The sequence below is a fragment of the Leopardus geoffroyi genome, chromosome A1, assembly GCF_018350155.1.
Source record: "Leopardus geoffroyi isolate Oge1 chromosome A1, O.geoffroyi_Oge1_pat1.0, whole genome shotgun sequence".
Classification (NCBI taxonomy): Eukaryota; Metazoa; Chordata; class Mammalia; order Carnivora; family Felidae; genus Leopardus; species Leopardus geoffroyi.
In genome coordinates, this window is record NC_059326.1 from 127,758,558 (window position 1) to 127,779,786 (window position 21,229).

General features: G+C 37.8%; 1 protein-coding gene across 7 annotated transcripts in view; it reads right to left on the bottom strand.

Annotated features, from left to right (window-relative positions):
* PDE4D (phosphodiesterase 4D) overlaps positions 1–21,229 on the bottom strand; it is a 1,416,267-nt gene that overhangs the window by 813,898 nt on the left and 581,140 nt on the right. The gene's annotated exons all lie outside the window — the stretch shown is intronic.

Here is a 21,229-nt window from a genome sequence, read left to right on the forward strand (position 1 = left end):
GGAGCCTGCTTGGGATTCTGTGTCTGCCTGTCTCTCTCTCTGCCCCTCCCCTACTCATGCTCTGTCTCTCTCTCTCTCTCAAAAATAAATAAACATGAAAAAAATTTTGTTAAAAAATAAAGTATGAATACAAAAAATGGAAAATATATCCCAGTGTTAACGACAACAAATAAGCGAAGAGATTAAAAGTGAAGGAAGCAAATCAAAACCACAGTGAGATAAACTTCACATCATTTAGGATGACTATTATCAAAAATATTTTTAAAATAAAATAATGGATGAACACAAATATCTCTAAAGCAAAAGATACATACATGTTTAAAAGCTAAAATGTATTAAATTCATACTTTTTGACAGAAGGCAGGTGAGAAAAGCAGGATAAAAGAAAGAGACTCATTATTATAAACTCCTTACAATAAATGGTCATCTGGAAGAGGAACACAGAATAAAGATTGTATTCTTGAGAAACAGATCTTTATTTAATAGAGATGATCTCTTGAGTATTAGTGTGGATCAAGGGCTTAACTGTTTTTGTTTCGTTCAATTTTAACCTACTGAAGCAATACTGTGAAGACAAAAATAAAAATTTTAAAAACTACTTGAGCAACAAAAAGAATTGAAGCTTAATATTTCCAGTAAAATGTGAGTAACTTATAAAGAAAATGAGTTCAGGTAGGAATCTACTCTGTGTTCATTAAGCTCATTGTTAATGTACATGGCCAGCTGGAAAGCATGAGTGTCCCCTGCAAGCTACATTCTTTTCTTTTATTTATATTATTTAATTTTTTTTACGTGTGTTTATTTTTGAGACACAGAGAGAGAGCACAAGCGGAGGAGGGGCAGAGAGAGAAGGAGACACAGAATACGAAGCAGGCTCTGGGCTCTGGGCTGTCAGCACAGAGTGCAATACGGGGCTCAAACCCACAAACCGTGAGATCATAACCTGAGCCGAAGTCGAATGCCCAACCGACTGAGCCACCCAGGTGCCCCTCTTTTATTTATATTATTAATTGACCTGTTTTAGATAGTACAAAGTGAACTTCAGCCTGATTCTCTAAATGTCAAGTTTACAGAATTACAACCAGTGAGGTTTAACCAACACTAAGGGAAAGAGAAATGAATGTATTTTTCAATTTTCTGTGAGACCTCTAAACCAAATACAGGCAAAAGAGAGTTCATACTGTGGTCCCTGAAATTTCATGGTGTTTTCATCAATTATTTAAGATAGCATTTCTGAAATGCCGAGTGCATTAAAAATGTTTAACAACTCTTTTTTAAAATCTCAATTTTTGTTATGATTTGAGGTTGAATGATACTGAATTTTTTTGTTCTAAAGTTTATGTATTTATTTTAAGAGAGTGTGCGTGTGTGTATGCAAGTGGGAGGAGGGGCAGAGAGAGAGGAACATGTTAAGCAGGCTCCATGGAGCTAGAACTCATAAAATTGTGATGTCCTGACCAGAGGCAAAAATCAAGAGTTGATACTTAACTGAATGAGCCAGCCAGACGCCCCTGATATAGAAAACAATACTGAAAACACAATATTTAGAGATGTTCTAATGGTCTGGGTTATACACATGTGAAACAAATACTTTAACATGGCATGATGAAACAAATAAGCTGCTCATGAAACTGCAGAAAGAAGTTTAGAAAGAGAAAAGTGGGCAAAAAAGACCTATACCCAGGTTGGAGAACTAAATTGATTAATGTGTTGATCCCTTAACAATCTGACATACATACACCTCCTTTTTCACACACACACACACACACACACACACACAAATCAAAGGTCAGATTATCAGCTTCTTCCTGTACTCTACACCTGCAATACACACACAAAAACTCTCTCTCTCTCTCTCTCTCTCTCTCTCTCTCTCTCACACACACACACACACACACACACACACACACACACACTTTTCAAAACATAAAATTCAACCCAATTTGGTCAGACACAACAAAATTCGGTTAGGAAATCAGAATCATAAAACTTGGTATTTTCAGGCAATTTGCATGGAGAAAAACAAAGACATTTATGGTAGAACCTCCAAATTCCTCTGTAGAGTATATATTTTAACCATTATGCATATGGGGTTTGGAATGCCTTTTTACAGAACGAGGATAATAATAATAGTTACCATATAAGCTTATGATAATTGCCCTATCCAATGTGTGATTTAGCATAGTAGCATAGTAGCTGCCTCCCTTTTAGGAAATGTAGAGACACTATTACGTGTCACCTGTTTCAGGCAGAGAGAAGAGGACAAGCAGAGGCAAGTAGAGACATGTCAGAGCTTGGTATGTTTTGGGGAACCAATAAGAGGTTCACTATCACTGAAATATAAAAATAATTAGAGGGTGAGAGGAACAAAAAAGATGAAGCAAGAGATGCGGGCACAGATTATGGCCTAGAGTGTCTTGTTAAGAGCTTTGCATATAGAGTTATAAAAATAGGAGGTACCTACTGTGTCTATTACCTGGGCCATTCTGAAGGGTTTTAAAGGGGATGACATTGGAAACAAGGGCAGAAATCATAAAGCCACTGCAGAGGTGCAAGAGAGAGCTGAGAACCTGAATACTGTGGCAGTGGGCATGACAAAAATAAATGTATAGATTGCAGAAATCTCTCTCTTCCATTTAAAAAAAGAATGCGTTTATTTCATCGCGGTTGTTAATTGGAGTTGTAGTCGCCAGCCTCAAGATGGCTCCAATGATACTTGCCCCCTGGTGTCCCTGGCTCTTCCTACACCTTATCAGGATTGGTTTGGGTGACCCAAAGAGTGTACCAAAAGTGATGGTGTGTAATTCTTGACGCTGATCAGAAAATACATTGCTGCTTTTGTCTTGTTCTCTTTTATCACTTCACTTGCTGTGGAAGTCCACCACCATGTCGTGAAGGCATTCACGCAGCCTGGGGAGCAGCCAACCTACAAAGGAAATGAGATTCCCCACCAAGAGCCAATACCAATGTGACAAGTGTGTGAGTGAATCACTTTCGAGGCACACCTTCCAGCCCCAGTCAAGCCTTTAGATGTATGTAACCGTGGATGATTTAATTTTTTTTGAATGTTTTTCTGTATTTTTAATTTAATTTAATTTAATTTTTAATTCCAATATAATTAAGACACAGTGTTAAAATAGTTTCGGGTGCACAATATAGTGATTCAGCGACGTGGTTGACTTCGTGAATACAACTCCATGAGAGATCCCAATCCAGAATCACCCAGCTAATGTCCTTCTGACCATAAGTAACTGAATTCTGCCGACAATATAAAGGGGACTGAAAGAAAGCCTGAAGCTCAAGAAGCAGATTGTAGCCCTGGCTATTACTTCGATTTCTGCCCTGTGAGTTCCTATGCTAAGAACTCAGCTACTGTGTGCTGAGGCTTCTGACCTACGAAACTTTAAGGTAATTAAATGGGTGTTGTTTGAAGCTGCTAGATTTGTGTACTTTGTTACAGAGCAACAGAAAATTAATGTACGTGGTTTAGATAAGATCTTGAACTTTGAGCTGATGCCATAATGGAATGAGACTTTTGGGGACCACAAAAGGGGCTGACGATATTTTGCATGTGAGAGGGATATGAATCATGGAGGGCTTTCACTAGTACTTGCCTCCAAAATGACACCCAATGATCCTTGCTTCCAAGGATTCACTTCCTTGTCCCCTCTGACACTGAATAGGGCTGACAGAGAACTAAAGCTTCCTGTCAACAGCCAGCACCAATGTGCCAGCCATGTGGGTGAGCTGTCTTGGAAGTGAATCTTCCGGCTCCAGTCAAGTCTCCAGATGAATGTAGTGTGGATAGGTATCTTGATGGTAATATCATGAGAAATTCTGTGCTAGAACCACCCAGATAAGCACTTCATGCATTACTGACCCAGAGAAACTGTGGGCATAATAATATTTTATGTTGTTTTAAGCTGCTAAGTATTGGGCATATGCAGCAGTACTCAACTGATAAGAGATGTATAGAATTTCTAAAGACTGAGCCTCTGCCTAGGCTAAAGTAAACCATCAGTTTGCAACAGAAGAAGAAAAGAAGGGGTAAAAAAGTGCTTTTAAGCAGTATATTTACAGGAGTTTCCAGACAAGCACAAGCTAAACTTGTGGTCCTTGCTCCCATGGTTAGTGGATTACATGTCACTGATGGAAAAAAAAAAAAAAAAAAGAGACAGAGACAGAGAGAGAGAGAAAACATAGAGGAGAGACCTTGACAACTGGACCGGGCTGTTCTCCTTAAAACCTTCCATTACCTTTAACACTCCCTTAACACCTTTCTTTATATTTTGTACAAAAAGAGTAACAAGGGGCGCCTGGGTGGCTCAGTTGATCAAACACCTTGGTTTTGGCTTCCGTCATGATCTCATGGCTTCATAGGTTCCAGGCCTGCATCCAGCTCTGTGCTGACAGTGGGGAGGCTGCTAATGATTCTCTCTCTTCCTCTCTCTCTGCCCCTCCCCCACTCACACTGTCTCTGTCTCTCTCAAAATAAATATATAAACTCAAAAAAATGTTAAAAAAAAACAGCAAGGAAATAGAAGAAAAATCTTTCTGGACCAAATGGTAACAAAGTGGAAACACATGCCTCATGGACATAGTGGAAATGGTGATAAGAAGGACTCTTTTTTACTGGGAAAGAGTGACTATGTTCTAGGATGAGGAATTTAAATGCACACAGGAGTGCATTCAACTTCATGGGTAACTTCAACTCATGGGTAATTTTTCACTGAATTTCAAGACAAATCAAATGTTTGGAAAATAGTTACATGGGAAATGTTGAAGCCATATTGAATACACAACTTGAGAATGAAAATAAGCAAATTAACTTTAGAAGGGAGTCATAAAAGTAACATTTTTTAACATAAAAATCACAAATACTTACTATAAAAATTATGAAATAGAGAGTAAAGAATATAAAATTTACCTATTATGCCCATACTTAGACCTAAACACTTTTAACAGCTTTTTATACAAGTATTATAAAAGTGAAGTATTCCTGCCATTAAAATGTTGTATTTTTTACCTAAATTTAACTATCATGAATAAAATAATTTCCCTGTGCTATTAAGATTATTGTCAAGTTATCTCTAATTATTTCCTTTAATAGTTTAAACTAAAAGAGTGTGCTCAATGCTAAAATCTAGGAGGCAGGGGCGCCTGGGTGGCGCAGTCGGTTAAGCATCCGACTTCAGCCAGGTCACGATCTCGCGGTCCGGGAGTTCGAGCCCCGCGTCAGGCTCTGGGCTGATGGCTCAGAGCCTGGAGCCTGTTTCCGATTCTGTGTCTCCCTCTCTCTCTGCCCCTCCCCCGTTCATGCTCTGTCTCTCTCTGTCCCAAAAATAAATAAACATTGAAAAAAAGAATAAAAAAAAAAAAATCTAGGAGGCAAAGGAGAAACAGGAAAAAGCTGAGAGGAAAAAATAACCCTACTGTAAGGGAATTAATATTCACTTTTAGTGTAGTACCTTTCATTCTTTAAAAATATACATATTATAAATACCCCTCCATATTTATAAAGAAAATATGTATACCGTGTTCATCTTGTTCTTTTTTGGTTAGCAAAATAATAACAATATTTTTATATTATTAATTTTTTTATATTTACTTTTAATAAAAATACTGTCATCACATGATTTAGTGGGCACAGAATATATTGTATCAGATGGACATAATTTACATATCTATGAAGTTTTCATTGTGATGGCTTTATTATTTTGATAAAAATTTGAACACATATTATTTTTTTTTCTTTTTTAAGTTTATTTACTTATTTTTGGAGAGAGAGAGAGAGAGAGAGAGAGAGAGAGAGTGTATGACCACAAGCAGGGTAGGGGCAGAGAGAGAGGGAGAGAGAAAATCTCAAGCAGGCTCCCCACTTTCAGTGCAGAGCCTGATGTGGGGCTCGAGCCCACAAACCATGAGATCATGACCTGAGCTCAAATCAAGAGTTGAGCACTTAACTGACTGAGTCACCCAGGTACCTCACATCATTTCAACTTTAAGTTATTTCCTTAGCATTAATTTCCAAAAGCATAGTTACTGAGGCAAAAAAATTATTAATAAATTTAAAATTTTGATATAGTCAGTTTTCAATAAATACTGGAGCTATTTATATGTTGACCAAGAACATATGTCTCCGCTATGACATCACAGGTTATGAGCACTTCCTCATTGTTATAACAATCTGCTAAGTGAAAAATTATATCTTGATTGTTTTCATTTACATTTCTTTTGTGAGTTCATTCATGTTTATTTGACATATTTATATTAGTATCAACCTACTAAGTCTTATAACCACTTAAAAGTGATGGGGCACCTGGGTGGCTCAGTCGGTTGAGCGTCCAACTTCAGCTCAGGTCATGATCTCGCAGCTTTTGAGTTCGAGCCCCGCCTTGGGCTCTGTGCTGACAGCTCAGAGACTAGAGCCTGTTTCAGATTCGTCTCCCTCTCTCTCTGTCCCAACCCACTCACATTCTGTCTCTGTCTCTCTCAAAAATAAATAAACTTAAAAAAATTTTTAAAAAGTGCTATGTTCGTTCTTTTTTTTGTATTGTAAAAAATTTATAGATTTAAATAATCAACTATAATTTTTTTAATTTATGATTTCCTTTCTAGTTATCTTTATCATCATTCAAGTAAATTAAATTTTAAAACATTTATGTAGTTAAGTATATCAATATTTCATTTTATGATTTCTGCCTTTAAAGTTGTGCTTTGAGAAGGTTCCCCAAACATTCAAGATTATGTACGTATTTAGAATATTTTCTTCCGGATTTCTGTGGATTCCATTTTTGTAGTTAGTTCTCTAAAACTCTATATCTGAACTTTATTTTGAAGCAATAACTACAATCAGAATTTTTTTAATGTTTATTTTTGAGAGAAGAAGAGACAGTGTGAGCAGGGGTAGTACAGAGAGAGAGAGGGAGACAGGATCTGAAGCAGGCTCCAGGCTCTGAGCTGTCTGCACAGAGCCTGATGTGGGGCTCAGACCTACAAACTGCGAGATCATGACCTAAGCTAAAGTTCAATGCTTAAAACCAACTGAGACACCCAGGCACCCCAAACACCTGCAATTAGAATCTAACTTTTGTCTCAGCAGTGTTTCTTTTTCATTTTTCATTTATAGTTTAATTTTTTATATGTATTTTAGACACAGAGAGAACAGAGTGTGTGAACAGGGTAGAGGGGCAGAGGGTGAGAGAGAATCCCAAGCAGGCTCGGCACCCAGTGCACCTGACCTGGGGCTTGATGCCACAAACCTGGGATCATGACCTGAGCCAAAATCAAGAGTCAGATATTTAACTGATTGAGGCACCCAGGCACATCTCAGCAATGTGTTTTAAATTATTTTTTAACGTTTATTTATTTTTGAGACAGAGAGAGACAGAGCATGAACGGGGGAGGGTCAGAGAAAGGGAGACACAGAATCCGAAACAGGCTCCAGGCTCTGAGCTGTCAGCACAGAGCCGGACATGGGGCTCGAACTCACAAACCGCGAGATCATGACCTGAGCCGAAGTCGGCCGCTCAACCGACTGAGCCACCCAGGCGCCCCATCAGCAATGTGTTTTAAAAAGTAAATGTATTACACAGCTAATTGACAGTCATCATTTTAATTAAAAATTAAATTATAAATGCCAACTATAAATTAAATTGTATAAAATTAAAAAAAATGTCAACTGTCATCCCAGTCATTAACATTTATTCACCTTTTCCCATTAACTTTATTAGTTTCTCTTGATTTCCTATTTCATCCATATATTTGTGTGTGTGTGTTTGTGTGTGTGCGTGTGTTTGTGTGTGTGCGTGTGTGTGTGTGCGTGCGTGTGCGTGTGTGTGTGTGTAGGGGGAAGGTGGCTGCCATGTATGCCAGACACAAAACACAGTACTTTCATATGTACCCATATTTAATCCTCAAAATGGATTTGTGGATTAGACAATACACTCTTTTTTTTTTTTTTTTCCAACGTTTATTTATTTTGGGGACAGATAGAGACAGAGCATGAACGGGGGAGGGGCAGAGAGAGAGGGAGACACAGAATCGGAAACAGGCTCCAGGCTCTGAGCCATCAGCCCAGAGCCCGACGCGGGGCTCAAACTCACGGAGCGCGAGATCATGACCTGGCTGAAGTCGGACGCTTAACCGACTGCGCCACCCAGGCGCCCCGACAATACACTCTTTTAAAGATGGGCAAAGAGGGACACGGAAAGATCAGGGTGCTAGAGACTACAGGGATGAGTTCCCAACAAGTCTGAACATGTATGTAAGTTCCTGAGAATATTATTAAAATGCAAATTCTTCCTCAGTGCATCTAGGAAGGCCTGAGATTCACCCTTCTAACCAGGTGACACTGATGCTTATGGTCCATGGAATATATTCTGGGGAGAAAGAACAAAGACGACAATTGAGTCGTAGAACTTGATATATAGCTAGGTTTTTAGACACCTGTCTCTTTCCACTCTATCATGCTTCCTCTAACTGCTGTTAGCAGACATGTGTGATTGTCCTGCTAAACAGGTTCCAGCCTGAAACAAAGTCAGGTTTCTCAAGCCCCACTGGATAAACATAGTAACAAGTACTTTAAAGATCTGAAAGTTAAAATGATGAAAAGAAATTTAAAACTAAAAACCCAAACATGTATACTACAGAAAAAGTTCCAAATATACTTTCCAAGGAAATTTATGAATTTCCTTCACTAAAATTACTTTTTACAAAAGACCAGAGAATTATATTCTGAAAATAGACCTGAAGGGCTAAAATATTGAGTTTATACTTCATAATCTACCTATGTATTAAATAAGGAACATTCACAATTATTGCCAAGATCTAGGTCTACTGCAGATATCTTTGATATGAGAACATTTTATGCCTATAAACTTATATCCTCTGTGGATTCTTTCTTTTTAATTTTATAAATGTCTTAACGATTATTTTTGAGAGAAAGAGAGACAGAGTGTGAGCAGGGAAGGGGCAGAGAGAGGTAGACACAGAACCAAAGCAGGCTTCAGGCTCTGAGCTGTCAGCACAGAGCCTGACGCAGGGCTTGAACCCACAAACCACGAGATCATGACCTGAACTGAAGTCGGTTGGTTAACTGATAGAGCCACCCAGGTGCCCCTTCCTCAAAGTATTCTTAGGAAACAAGAAGAAGTTACTGCGATTCAAGAGGAGACTAATTTTTTTTTAATAGTAAATTTGAAAAGGAAGGGCATTTGTTTCACACAAATACATCTTTTAGATTCACATAATTATGGTATCCACAAAAGGCTTAATTTGAACTTGACAATAATAATTATTTTAAACTATGCATCAAGTATTCTAGACTATTGTCCTTGAGTCAAACAAGAGTTACATATGATTCCGGCAATTGTTTTTCTGGTTTGTTCACTAAAATACGACAACTGTAGGACATATTATAACTTAGGACTAAAGGATCAAATGGGAATTATCCCTCCTAAAATAAGACCACAATCCAGTGATGGAATGTGATTGAACACAGAGCTCATAATTCCAGTTCAATACCATTTCCCAGTTATAAGAATGATAGCATTTTCAGCTGAAAGCAGTACTAGAGATCATTTAATCTACCACTACTCTCGACAATAACTTTGCTACTGCTTTTATTTATCAATAGTGGAAAAGAAAAGAAATCGTATTTTTTCCTTGGCATTGGGGTTCTACACACAGATATGTCTTTGCTATTCCAGCTTAATGAGCCATTCTGATGTTCATACTCATAACACAGATGAAGAGAAGACTGTCTACAAGAAATTATTTTAGTGGAGGAAAAATAAAGTCAGGATTAAATGTCACATTAATGTGGAAAAAAATGTATTTCTGTAGAAGTATGTTTCTCTCATCAATGAGTGGGATAGATAAATGCATAAATCTCCCACACATCGATAGGAGAATAAATCTTGTAGTGATGAGTACATGAAAGATTTTCCTTTGAATAGTGCAGAGTACACAGTCTTAGTAGCTGCAAGAAGTTTGTAATTACGTTACTCTATTACTGATGTAGCACCTGCTCAATACGCTGAGACCTTTTCCTCTCATCACTGGTTTTTGCATTTAATTTGCATAATGTGCCAAAGAAGAAAAATAATGGATCTGGCTGAAATTTCAGCTGAAGTAAATCATGGAGAAAAATGGAGAAGCAGGCGTCTCCCTAAAATTATATTACAACACAGGGGAAGTCAATGTGAAATCTCAAAATGTTCATTTCCAAGTATCAAAACTACATTATTTCCAAACTTCTATAAGAAGTCTTGAATGCTTAGTCCTGTTTTAAAAATATTCTTATAAAAAAAATATTCTTAAAAAAAAAAGAGTAGATTTCAAAGAAAATGAGTCGTAATAAGATATCTTTTTTCTACAACCCACCTACTTGGTAAAAAGCAGGAGTACTTCATTTTACATAATAGCTCCTCAGCATCACAGATTTGGAAATATGAAAAACTGGATCATGCTCAGCATTGTTCCTATCAAATGCAAGAGCTCCTGGTTTCCAAGTCAATCTCTTTGTTGCCTGTCAGATTCTTAATCTTATTCCAGAATTCAGAACCAAGAAATGCCCAGCAAGGGTGCAAAGTCAGTGATGAACTGCAAGTCAAGAGAAATTGGGTTGCCTTTGATAGGAATGCTGAAGATGCAGACCCACACTTGTCCTTGTGTCCTTGGTCAGTCTGAATTTACACATCATGCATGTGCTCAGAGCAGGGAACAGCCAGACCCAGCCTGATACAACGAACAATAATTTGTTTTATTGTTTTCTAGAAAATCACATGTATCCTTAAATGGTTTTTGAGTGATTTACTAGGGCTTTCCTAATTCCAGAGAAGTCATTCTTTATTCTGTTTTTAAAGATTATAAGAAAATACATCAAAGGCTGCTATATCTTCAGAATATATGAAAAAGAATACTTGAACTTCTCTTCAATTCAAACTTCAGCTCTGAATATAACATGGGATGGGTGATAAATAAATAATAACTTAAGCTACTAGGTTTATTTCCCTGATGAGCAACTCCATTTCTGAATCAATATTTACTTTTATGAAATATTGACTACTAACTTTAGAACTAGTAATATTTGGAAATATGGAGCCCTTGAATCCATTTCTGAATTTTTTTATGCACCAATAAGTCTATCAACCAGATCCTATTTCTAAGGCTCAGAAAACTTATGCTAAGGGGCATGGGTGGGAAGATCTCTGAGCATCAAACGAGACCTCATTAATTGAATACCCAAAAGATCAATATTTAATAAAAAAGGAAATAAAAGATAAGATAAGAGAAAAGGAAGGAAGGAAGGAAAGAAAAAAGGGAGAAAAAGAAAGGGAGGTAGGGAAGAAAGAATAAAGCTTTGACTTCTATTTGACACTCTCCATACAAAGAAAAACATCTCAATGTTTCTCAGTTTTACCTTGGCCTATCATACAAAATAAGTATATTTCATAGACATTTGGATATCTGACAGGTGAATGCTGTGCTTATATACTTGTGAAGCTGCTAAGACTAACCTTGGCATTCCTTCTTGATGTCCTCATAGTTGAACTCTGAACTCTGGTGGGTTGCTTGAAACAGAGGCACCAAAAAGCCTAGAATCTCCTTCTTCCCTATCTTTTTGCCTGACATCACATTTAGACTCAATTCCTCATTCTCTGTATCCACATTCTTTGCCATGTAACTTTGGTCAGCTCTCCAACAAGAGTGAGAGAAGCTGCCTCACCCCTTGACTTTGCCTCAGCCATGGAATGTTAGGAAATGTAAGCTAAGAACTTTGGAAGAATGCTCATAAGTTAGTCCCCCTTCTATCTTTCTCATTTCTAGGAGAGGAATAATACCAGGCAAGTCCATGGCCCCAGGAGGAAGGTAAGAGAAAGATGAATGGAATATAGCCTACTCTCAGCTTGCAAAGATGTTGAGTCTACCTGATACAGAACAATTCACAAGTTCAACATAGATCAAGTGAATATCAGTTGACCCTCAGACTGGTCAGAAATAATGAATGATTGTTGTTTCAAGCCACAGTAATGACTATCTCATATATCCTCTTGGTGCCTTAGTGGGGTACTCTAACAAAATTAGTCAATTTCTCTATGGATATCAGTCTCAGTGAGAGCTCATAACTTTTTGCCATATACTTAGTTGAGTGAAAAAAATGAGAGGAAAGGGTGAACTTGTTTTTAAGTTAGCTCTGTGCCCAATGTGGGTCTTGAACTCATGTCCTTGAGATCAAGAGTCACATCTTTTACCAACTGACCCAGCCAGGCACCCCAGAAGAAAGGGTGATTTTTTTTATAAGGGTCTTAATGAGGGACTACTTACTATATGCTGGTTGATACTGAATGCAGGTTCTAAAACAAACATACAAATACTAAGACAATACAGGAATTTATGCTTCAATGATAGGCAATAATTGCTACAAATTCATTAGTATTGTTACCTGCTGTGGCAACTAAAAGTATGCTTCTTTAAATTTATAGCCATTATAATCTTTACTAAGTGCTTGTCTTCCAGTACACATCTTTCATTTCCTGGTAAGAACGAATTCAAGAAAAATTTCAGGCTAATACATGACAAACAAGAACCTATTTGCCAATAATTGCCACTGAGATATTTTTTGTAAAGGCATAAGAAGTACATCTCATCTTCTCAGCTTTGCCTTTTCTGCTTCCCAAAGGACAGTTTTATGTTTGATGTCAAAGTATGCAGTGCAGGAATAAAGAGGGGACAATTTCTAATGGACCAATTGTATCCATTCATATTATTTCTACCATCTCCAACTCTTTCTGTCTCACAAGGCCTCAGACAGAAATCCCTGTTGAGAGGGGTTCAAAAGTAACTCCAAGAAGTTCAAATGACAGCAGGTGTTTTTCCTTTGGCAATGTCCAAAAAAAAATACTAAGAATATAAGTCATTTATCTTTAAAAGGCAAAATTGCTCTCTAATTTTTTAAAAGCATGTCTAATGATTTTTTGGGAAAAACTTCACATATAAATATAGATGATAAATAGTCAAAGTTTTAACTAAATTTCCTAAAAATGAACTGAAATCAATGTCTTCAGTTTGTGCAAAAAGAATATGATTTTGTGTTACCTTGGCTGGGTAATAAAATGGTGTGATTCACAGTACCTTGGTAAGATTCCACCCAAGTGAAACACTCATGGAGAGAATAGTCAGAGCCCAGGGTGACAGAGGAGGATGAGGTCCAGAGTGCAGAGATAAGGTTGATCAGGTTGGGTCTGGGTTCCTAGAAGACTTCAACATGGATGAAGTTTCAGGCCTGAGCAGATTTACAAACGGGTCCTTTAAAAGTACTATGACCACTGCTAATGATGGGCACGCAAGGACTATGGTTGGAAGGACTACGCATTTGGGAAGGATGGAAAGTTTGACATTGAACTGGAGCTTACTGAGTCATGAGTTACTCCAACTTAGTAGGCATAATGAAAGTAAGAAAAGTAAAGGATAAACCAGGGAGAATTACACATGGTTTATATGGACCTACCTATAGAGTAAGAGGGGGACTTGTGATGTTCCCAGTGATTTGGAAATAATGGGTCACATTTCAAAAAAAAATTTTTTTTAAAAAGACTCTGGTAGCTTTTTACTGTGAGAGCAAAAAGCCCGTGTAAAGGATGCATTAATGGCGATGAGTGTGGGGCCCATGGAGTCGGATATTTTCAAGTAGATGGATGCATAAACTTGAAAACTTGAGACACTGAAATAACTCACTTATTATTGATTTGTCTTCATACTAATGATGAAATGATATTTAATTAGGAGCACTTCCTTCTTAACTTAGAAATTCTTCAATAAAGTAGGCAATCATCTTGTTCCATATACACACACTGCACTCAGTATTATTTTTTACTAACTACGTTGTACAATAAGAAATGATCATTTTACTGACATTAATAGCTCCTATTGCAGTAATAATTAATAATTAGTTTCATGATGGCATTTGGGTTAATTGCTGAAGAGACCATTCTCATGAATCACTTTTTAAAGTATACAATTGTATAATAAAAATAGGTTAAACTCCAGAAGACCACATTCAAACCAGAAAGTGAAAATGAAACCTGGCACTCTCATTTAACTTGCATTTCATAGCTTGCATTTCATAACTTGCATTTCATAACTTCAAACATCAAGTTTATATGTAATTTATACCTAACAAGTTAAATGTAATTGCTAATAAAACATAAAGTCAGGGTCCTCCAAAGAATCCCAATATTCTTTTTTATTCTAAATTTATTTTAAACTCAAAAATAAACCTACAGTTAATTTAGCAACAGTATCAGTAGAAATTTGGGAATCAATTCATTATTTTAACCCCAACAAAAAGTTACTGAGTTGTCTATTTTTTTTAACAAAGCCCCAAGTAGCCTTAGTTGGAAGAGTATCCAAATCAATTTGTTAGCCAGCTAATAGACAAAAATACTGAAATAGTTAAGTAGGCTTCTATTTCTCAGTAAGGTAACTGAATTTCCCATATTCCCCAAACTACCAGTTCAATTCACTACATTAAATCAAGCAACCTTTCAAACCAGTGGGGAAGTAATCAGTTTGAGTGGCTCTTCAACAGCACAGAGAAAAATGGAGGGGAGGAGTAACCAAACATTTCATTTCTCAGAACATGTGCATTCTTGTTCCTTGCCTAATGCCTTTCCTTGTCCCAACTCTTATCTCATAGTGTTGGGCACTGACGCCACCTGGGTGCAAAGGATTGTTCTTGTACCTCTGCATTGTGGTTCCCTGGGCAAGACCCTTGTTAAAAATGGAGATACTCAAACTTAAGAACTGAAAACTGTGGGTGTGGGGCTCTGAATCTGTAGTTTAAAAAGAAATCTGTTAAAGCTTGGTGAATTGAGGCTGTTTTCCTGCCAATTAGAGATTTATAAGAAGTAAGAGAACACCTGGAAAAAGCCTGATGAGAACCAGCCTTTGGCAAAACTGTGAAGTAGTCCAAACTTAGCATTTATCTCTCAGTTCATTTTTGAGTCTACTTGGTGCAGCTTGTTTGCCCTATTGTTATGTAGGCAGCCCAGTGTTTGTGGCCTCTGTTCTCACTGCCCAGAAGACAAGCAGGTGAGCATCCCTGAATGCAATCCCCACCCCTTGAATATAGTCCTCACCTGATCATGCCTTGTGTCCCTGGATGTTTCCAAGACTTTATGTCCTTAAGCCATCAAGATGATTTCTGTCCTGTTTCTTTACTTCAGGGTCCCTATTCATAATAAGGCTAGCAGTTTTGACCAGCTAACACATTTAACTTAATGTGAATGGGTTCATTAAGTTTTAATAACATTTAAAGTTTGTATACAAAAGTAATACTTGCTTAAAACATAATAATTTGAAAACTCAGAACAAAATGAAGGAAAAAGTCATACATAATCTGACTAGTAGTGAGCATCCCCACTTACCTGACTGCTATAATATGCAGAGTAAATATTCATGTGCTCTGTGTGTGTGTGTGTGTGTGTGTGTGTCTACAGTATACTGTGATGGTTTAGCTCCCACCTATGGAGTCAGATTTCTTGAGTTTGAATCCTGACTTTCTCATCTTGGGCAAGTGATTTAACTGTCAAGTGGCAATACTAATAAGAGCTACCCCATGGGGTAGATTTGAGCACAGATGTAGGCACTCTTGGCCACAGGATGTGTTATGGTTAGGGACATGTGCTCAAAGGTCAGTTGCCTAGATTTGAATCTCAGTTCCATCTTAGCAGATCTAATACTGTGGAAGAGTTTCTTAACATCTCTGTGCCTCAGCTTCCTTATCTGTAACGTGTGGAACCCAGGGGGCCAAAAAAACAGGCCAAATAATATGCTGCTTTACAGTTTCTGTGTTGTTGGAACTAAAGAGGGCAAGGGAAAATTATGAACTATAGTCATTTAAATTTTTTAACGTTTAATTATTTTTGAGAGACAGAGAGAGACAAAGCATGAGTGGGGGAGGGGCAGAGAAAGAGGGAGACACAGAATCCAAAGCAGGTTCCAGGCCCCGAACTATCAGCAAACAGCTTGATGCAAGGTTTGAACTCACGAACCACGAGATCATGACTTGAGCCAAAGTTGCACGCTTAACCAACAGAGCCACCCAGGAGCCCCTTGATTTTAGTGATAAGTATGGCATTTCTGTTCTTGGGATCCATGCTTTTCAACACTAGGATCAACTTCTGTACCACTGTTTTAATTACACAAGAAAAATTTAAAAGTCTACTTGCTCTAGGGAAGGGGACACTGAACTCTCCTCAGTTTCTCAAAGGGATCTATAACCTAAGCAATGGTAAAACTACTGTAGCACTAGATGATCTTCCTGCAGCAAAATTCAATAATTTTAAGTTTTACATTGCCTATTTTGAGAATCTACTCTCTGTTTTAATTTTTCTGCGAGAATGACATCAAACATACTCTAAATTAGTGTTTCTAACACTAAATTCCATGAGATTCTGTGTTTGGTCACATGCTCACAAATGGACTACCAGAGTTTAGAACAGTAAACCCAGAAGTATATTTTCTTTTATCAAAGCCAGATATAGTTCTGGCCTGCTATTTATATATCTGAATAATAAAATATTATTTTATTGTATTAATATTTTGCTGCTTAAACCTAAAACAATATTTTAAAGAAAATTTTTTATGTGTTCAATATAAAAAATATTCCTGTGGGCTTCACGGTTTATAAATCACTACTCCGAATACCACTAAATACCAACTTTTAACTGAGGAGTCGATTGTATTTGTCTTCAGCTTGATAAGAATGAACTTGCCTCTAACAAGACACTCAAACAACCAGTGGGCTAGTTTTGTTGTAGGCATTATGTTACTTTTGCATAGTTGTACATCCTCCATTGTTGATATGAATTTATCCTTTACAGATGCATCTTATTTTGGTACCCATCTCTATCTATTGACCTGAGCTCTGAGGGGAACTGTAACAAATGTTAAGTATCTTTCAGTTCCCAGAGTACCAATTTTTTTTTTAGCTTAGGATTCAATTTTTCCCCCAAAATAACATATGTTTGTTAGAGTGTCGGCATTGTGACGAGGGGAGGCCTTTTGCCAGTCCTTAAAAATAGACATTATTTTAAAAATATCCCTTTGTGCCACTGATGAAATCCAAAAGAACTTCAAGGATGGAAGGGATGATGTGGTTTAAAAACCCTGAAGGGCTCCCTGCAAGGGTGAGTCTCTGCTCTTCCTGAAGTATTCATGGCAAGAGCACAGAGTGCAGCTGCATTCTTTTGAGCTGGCAGGGAGCAGAAATTCACCAAAATATCCTCTTCTTAGAGGCTCTTCAGAGAAAGATTTGCTCTCTGTTCAATAACCTCATGGCTCAAGCAGGGTATTCACAGGCTTCAGGTGGACGTGCAGGCGGACATTCCCCTCAGATGTCTCAGATGAAGCCCATGAAGTCCAGAGGATGCTCAGAGAGGGGCAGCTGGGGGTCTGAAGCCTTACACAATTAAAAGCTTTCATCGGACCTGGTAGAATCTTTATACTGTCAAATGCCCACACAACTCCAAAAATATGACTTTTGCAAGTGAAATTGTAAAATGTGTAGGCTACTTTTTTTTCCTTTGGCTATAACCTGAATGTGAAAGAGATTTCCTGCGAATTGATTCTGACAAATGCTTTTAAACACCTGTTTGATCAATCAACACTTTAAAGTATTACCTTTCTAAAAATAAGCTCTATTTCCTATTTCACTTGCTCTTCTACTCTCTCACCAATGATTATTCAGTGTTAGCTAATGATTGTGATGAAAGAAGCATTTGTGCCTCGTAAACAGCTGAATATGTATAGAACATGTGCCCACCGCACGTCTATGAATGCCTACAGAAGATTGCCCTTTGGATCTGAATGTGTTATTTCTGGTGGTGTTATTTCCTACGTAGCTCTATGTGAATAACCACCCCCAACAGACTGACAGTACTTTTGTCCGTGTTGTTGCCTGTAGAGCATGCCCTTTGGGTAATGATTACAGCCACACCCTGCAGGGCTCACTTCTTTGTAAGGATGGAAAGATGTGGGGTTGCAGGGAGGATATGCTCATACAGGGTGATAACCTGACCTTACTCCCACTAGGTTCTCCAGTGGACCTTGCTGAGAGCTGACCAGGATGCTTACAGGTTGCTCCAGAGGACTGTGGTGTCCAGAGCAGCAGCAAACATTGTCACTGAGTGGCCTGGGAGTTAGCAAGCCCCACTCGAGGTTACCTAACACTCTCGCTCTGGGATAGTCTCAACAAGGAATAACAACAACCTTTTAAACAGGAAGGGGCAGCATGCTAAGGCTTTCTATGAAAATGCCTTGTATTCTCTGCTTGTCTTCCTATGGTTGAATTTATAAGATATATTCAAAAATAAGGTAAATGCTTGATGCCCAAAGTAGGTGGCCTTTAAAACTTAAGGGTGCAATTTACGTGCAAAACATTTTAGAATTCTTCAGAAAATAAAATATAAATGCGGGGCACATGGGTGGCTCCATCAGTTAAGTGTCCAACTCTTGATCTTGGCTTGGGTCATGATCTCACGAGCCCCATATTGGTCTCCATGCTGACAGAGAGAAGCCTGCTTGGGATTCTCTCTCTCCCTCTCTGCCTCTCCCTGACTCATTCATGCTCTCTCTCTCTCTCTCTCAAAAATAAATAAACATTAAAAAATATTAAAAACTAAAACCTCCCAATTAAGCTAAAATTGGTGAACTGAAAGGCAGAGGTGTTACTGGGGTTTCTTCATGCCATTTCTTCAGGGTCCTTGCTGGAGCCTCTTGTGGAGCCAGGAAGAACCTTCCCCCATACCCAACAGCTAAAAGCCAAATCCAAGACAAATGTTACCACAACATTCTGACTAAAGCTCCATAAATCACTTTTTATTTTGAAACAGGGGAATATGTTACCTCCAAACAATCAGATCTTTATATTCATATATGAATTTAGAAATTTGACTTCTTTATATTTGGTTTCAGATGGTGGCCACCTATTCTTTTTTTTTTTTTTTTTTTTAAATTTTTTTTTTTTCAACGTTTATTTATTTTTGGGACAGAGAGAGACAGAGCATGAACGGGGGAGGGGCAGAGAGAGAGGGAGACACAGAATCGAAACAGGCTCCAGGCTCCGAGCCATCAGCCCAGAGCCTGATGCGGGGCTCGAACTCACGGACCGCGAGATCGTGACCTGGCTGAAGTCGGACGCTTAACCGACTGCGCCACCCAGGCGCCCCTGTGGTGGCCACCTATTCTAATAACAATGATGATAAACTAGTATTTACTGAGTACTGATTTATGCCTGTGATTTCACGTGCATTATCTGCTCTAATCCTTTCATTGCAAAGTAAGCTTTGCTATTATCACAGAGGAGGAAACTGAGAATTAGAGAAACAAAGACACACTAAAATCATGTAATTGTAAGGTATGGTGCAGAAAATCCACTAACTCATTTGGACATGTGTCTGCTAGACCTAAGAGCACTTTGCCTCCAGCATTGTTAGGTCACCTGGATTCCTTTAAGTCCTTTATATACTCTGAGATACTATAAAAATGTAATTTTTACTAATAACTTACTGTGAAGCAAGTTTATGAGTAAGAAAGGATACTAAAGCAACAATTCTACTTTCAGTCTTCACTACCTTAGTGATCATTTGTGACACTTATTTAGAGTGGTTGAAAAAGTTAAGCAATGACAGTTAGCTACATTTTGCTAGAAAACCATTCTAAAAACTTGAAGAAGGCAGGACTCATATTTATTACTTCTTTTTTGTTTGTTTGTTTACTAAAAATCTTATTATCTGAATTCTCTCTGACTATACTTTAGCATTTCACCAGCACCTATGTTATCCAAAGCAACATTTTCACATTGGTGCTAAGGCGTCATTGTTGAGTCTCAAAACCACACTGTAGCAAAAGGAATAATGGTGTTTCCATCACAGATGAGAAATGCTTTTTCTTATCTATTCCAAATTCCACAGATGTCTTGGGATAAACAGAACCAGGGAGAAACTTTTTATTCCATCACAGATTAAGCCAAGAATGAAAGAGATATCCAGGTGCCTGTGTGGCTCAGTCACTAAAGGGTCAGACCATTCATTTCAGATCAAGTTATGATATTGCAATGGTGAGATTGAGTCCTGAGTTGGGCACAGTGTGGAGCATGGAGCCTGCCTAGGATTCTCTCTCTCTCCCTCTCTCTCTCCGGCCCTCCCTCACTCATGTGTGTACACACACTCTCTCTCTAAAAATAAAGTAAAAAAAAAAAAAAAAAAAAAAGAGGTATCGAACATTTATGTAATTTACATATGAAAGTATAGCAAAGCTCTAGTATCAGTAATATCTCTAAACATAAATAGCCATTTCTTCCTTTTGAAACTCTTTCTTGATCTTGAGGTGTCTCTGGGGCACAGATGACAGGCAAAACTGAAATTGTCACGATCTGCTTAATCAAGTGTCTCTTCAACAATGTCCGTAGGGAGTCCACAATGTCTAATGAGGTTTTAGGATGATCTGTTAGACTAAGGTTTCCATCAGACACAGAGTTCTTCGTTAATTATGATTCACCCCTAGAGACCAAGCAGTGTTTCCTTATCTTAAAAAAAAAATCCCTCCTAAGTGCGTATAAATTCATAAAGTAGAAAGTAAAACCTGACTCCAGTCCTTGAAGATAATTTGCAAGCTAAAACCAAACCAAATGGCACAGGTCACCTACATCTGGAATCCTAAGGATTCTTCTGCTTTCAAAAGGTCAAAAATGAAGGTGACTTCATTAAGACTTGTGGAGAAAGAAGGGCCTGACGAGAGAATTATGAGATGAGGCCCTTAAAGCTGGGGAAGGTCTTCAAGAGTGCACTCCTGGGACCTGGCAATGGTTCAAAGATGTTGTATGTGAAATGAGTACACATTTTTGGAAACTAATGGGCTCCAGTGAAAAAGAAAAGTACATATTATTCTATTTCCCTTCAACTTAATAAACACAAAAACCTCATTCATAAAAAGAAAAAGTTAAAACTATAATTAAATACTATTTGTCACTTATCTAACTGGCAAATAAAACTTTTACAGTGTGCTATATTATAAAGTAAACTGGGAATAAGTAAAAATAGGAGAGGGAAAATTTGGTAGATTTTTTTGGAGCATAATTTAGTGATACCTATCACTAGAAAAATATACGATTCCTCTGACTTAGAAATTCCATCACCAAGTATTAATTCTATAGATATACTTA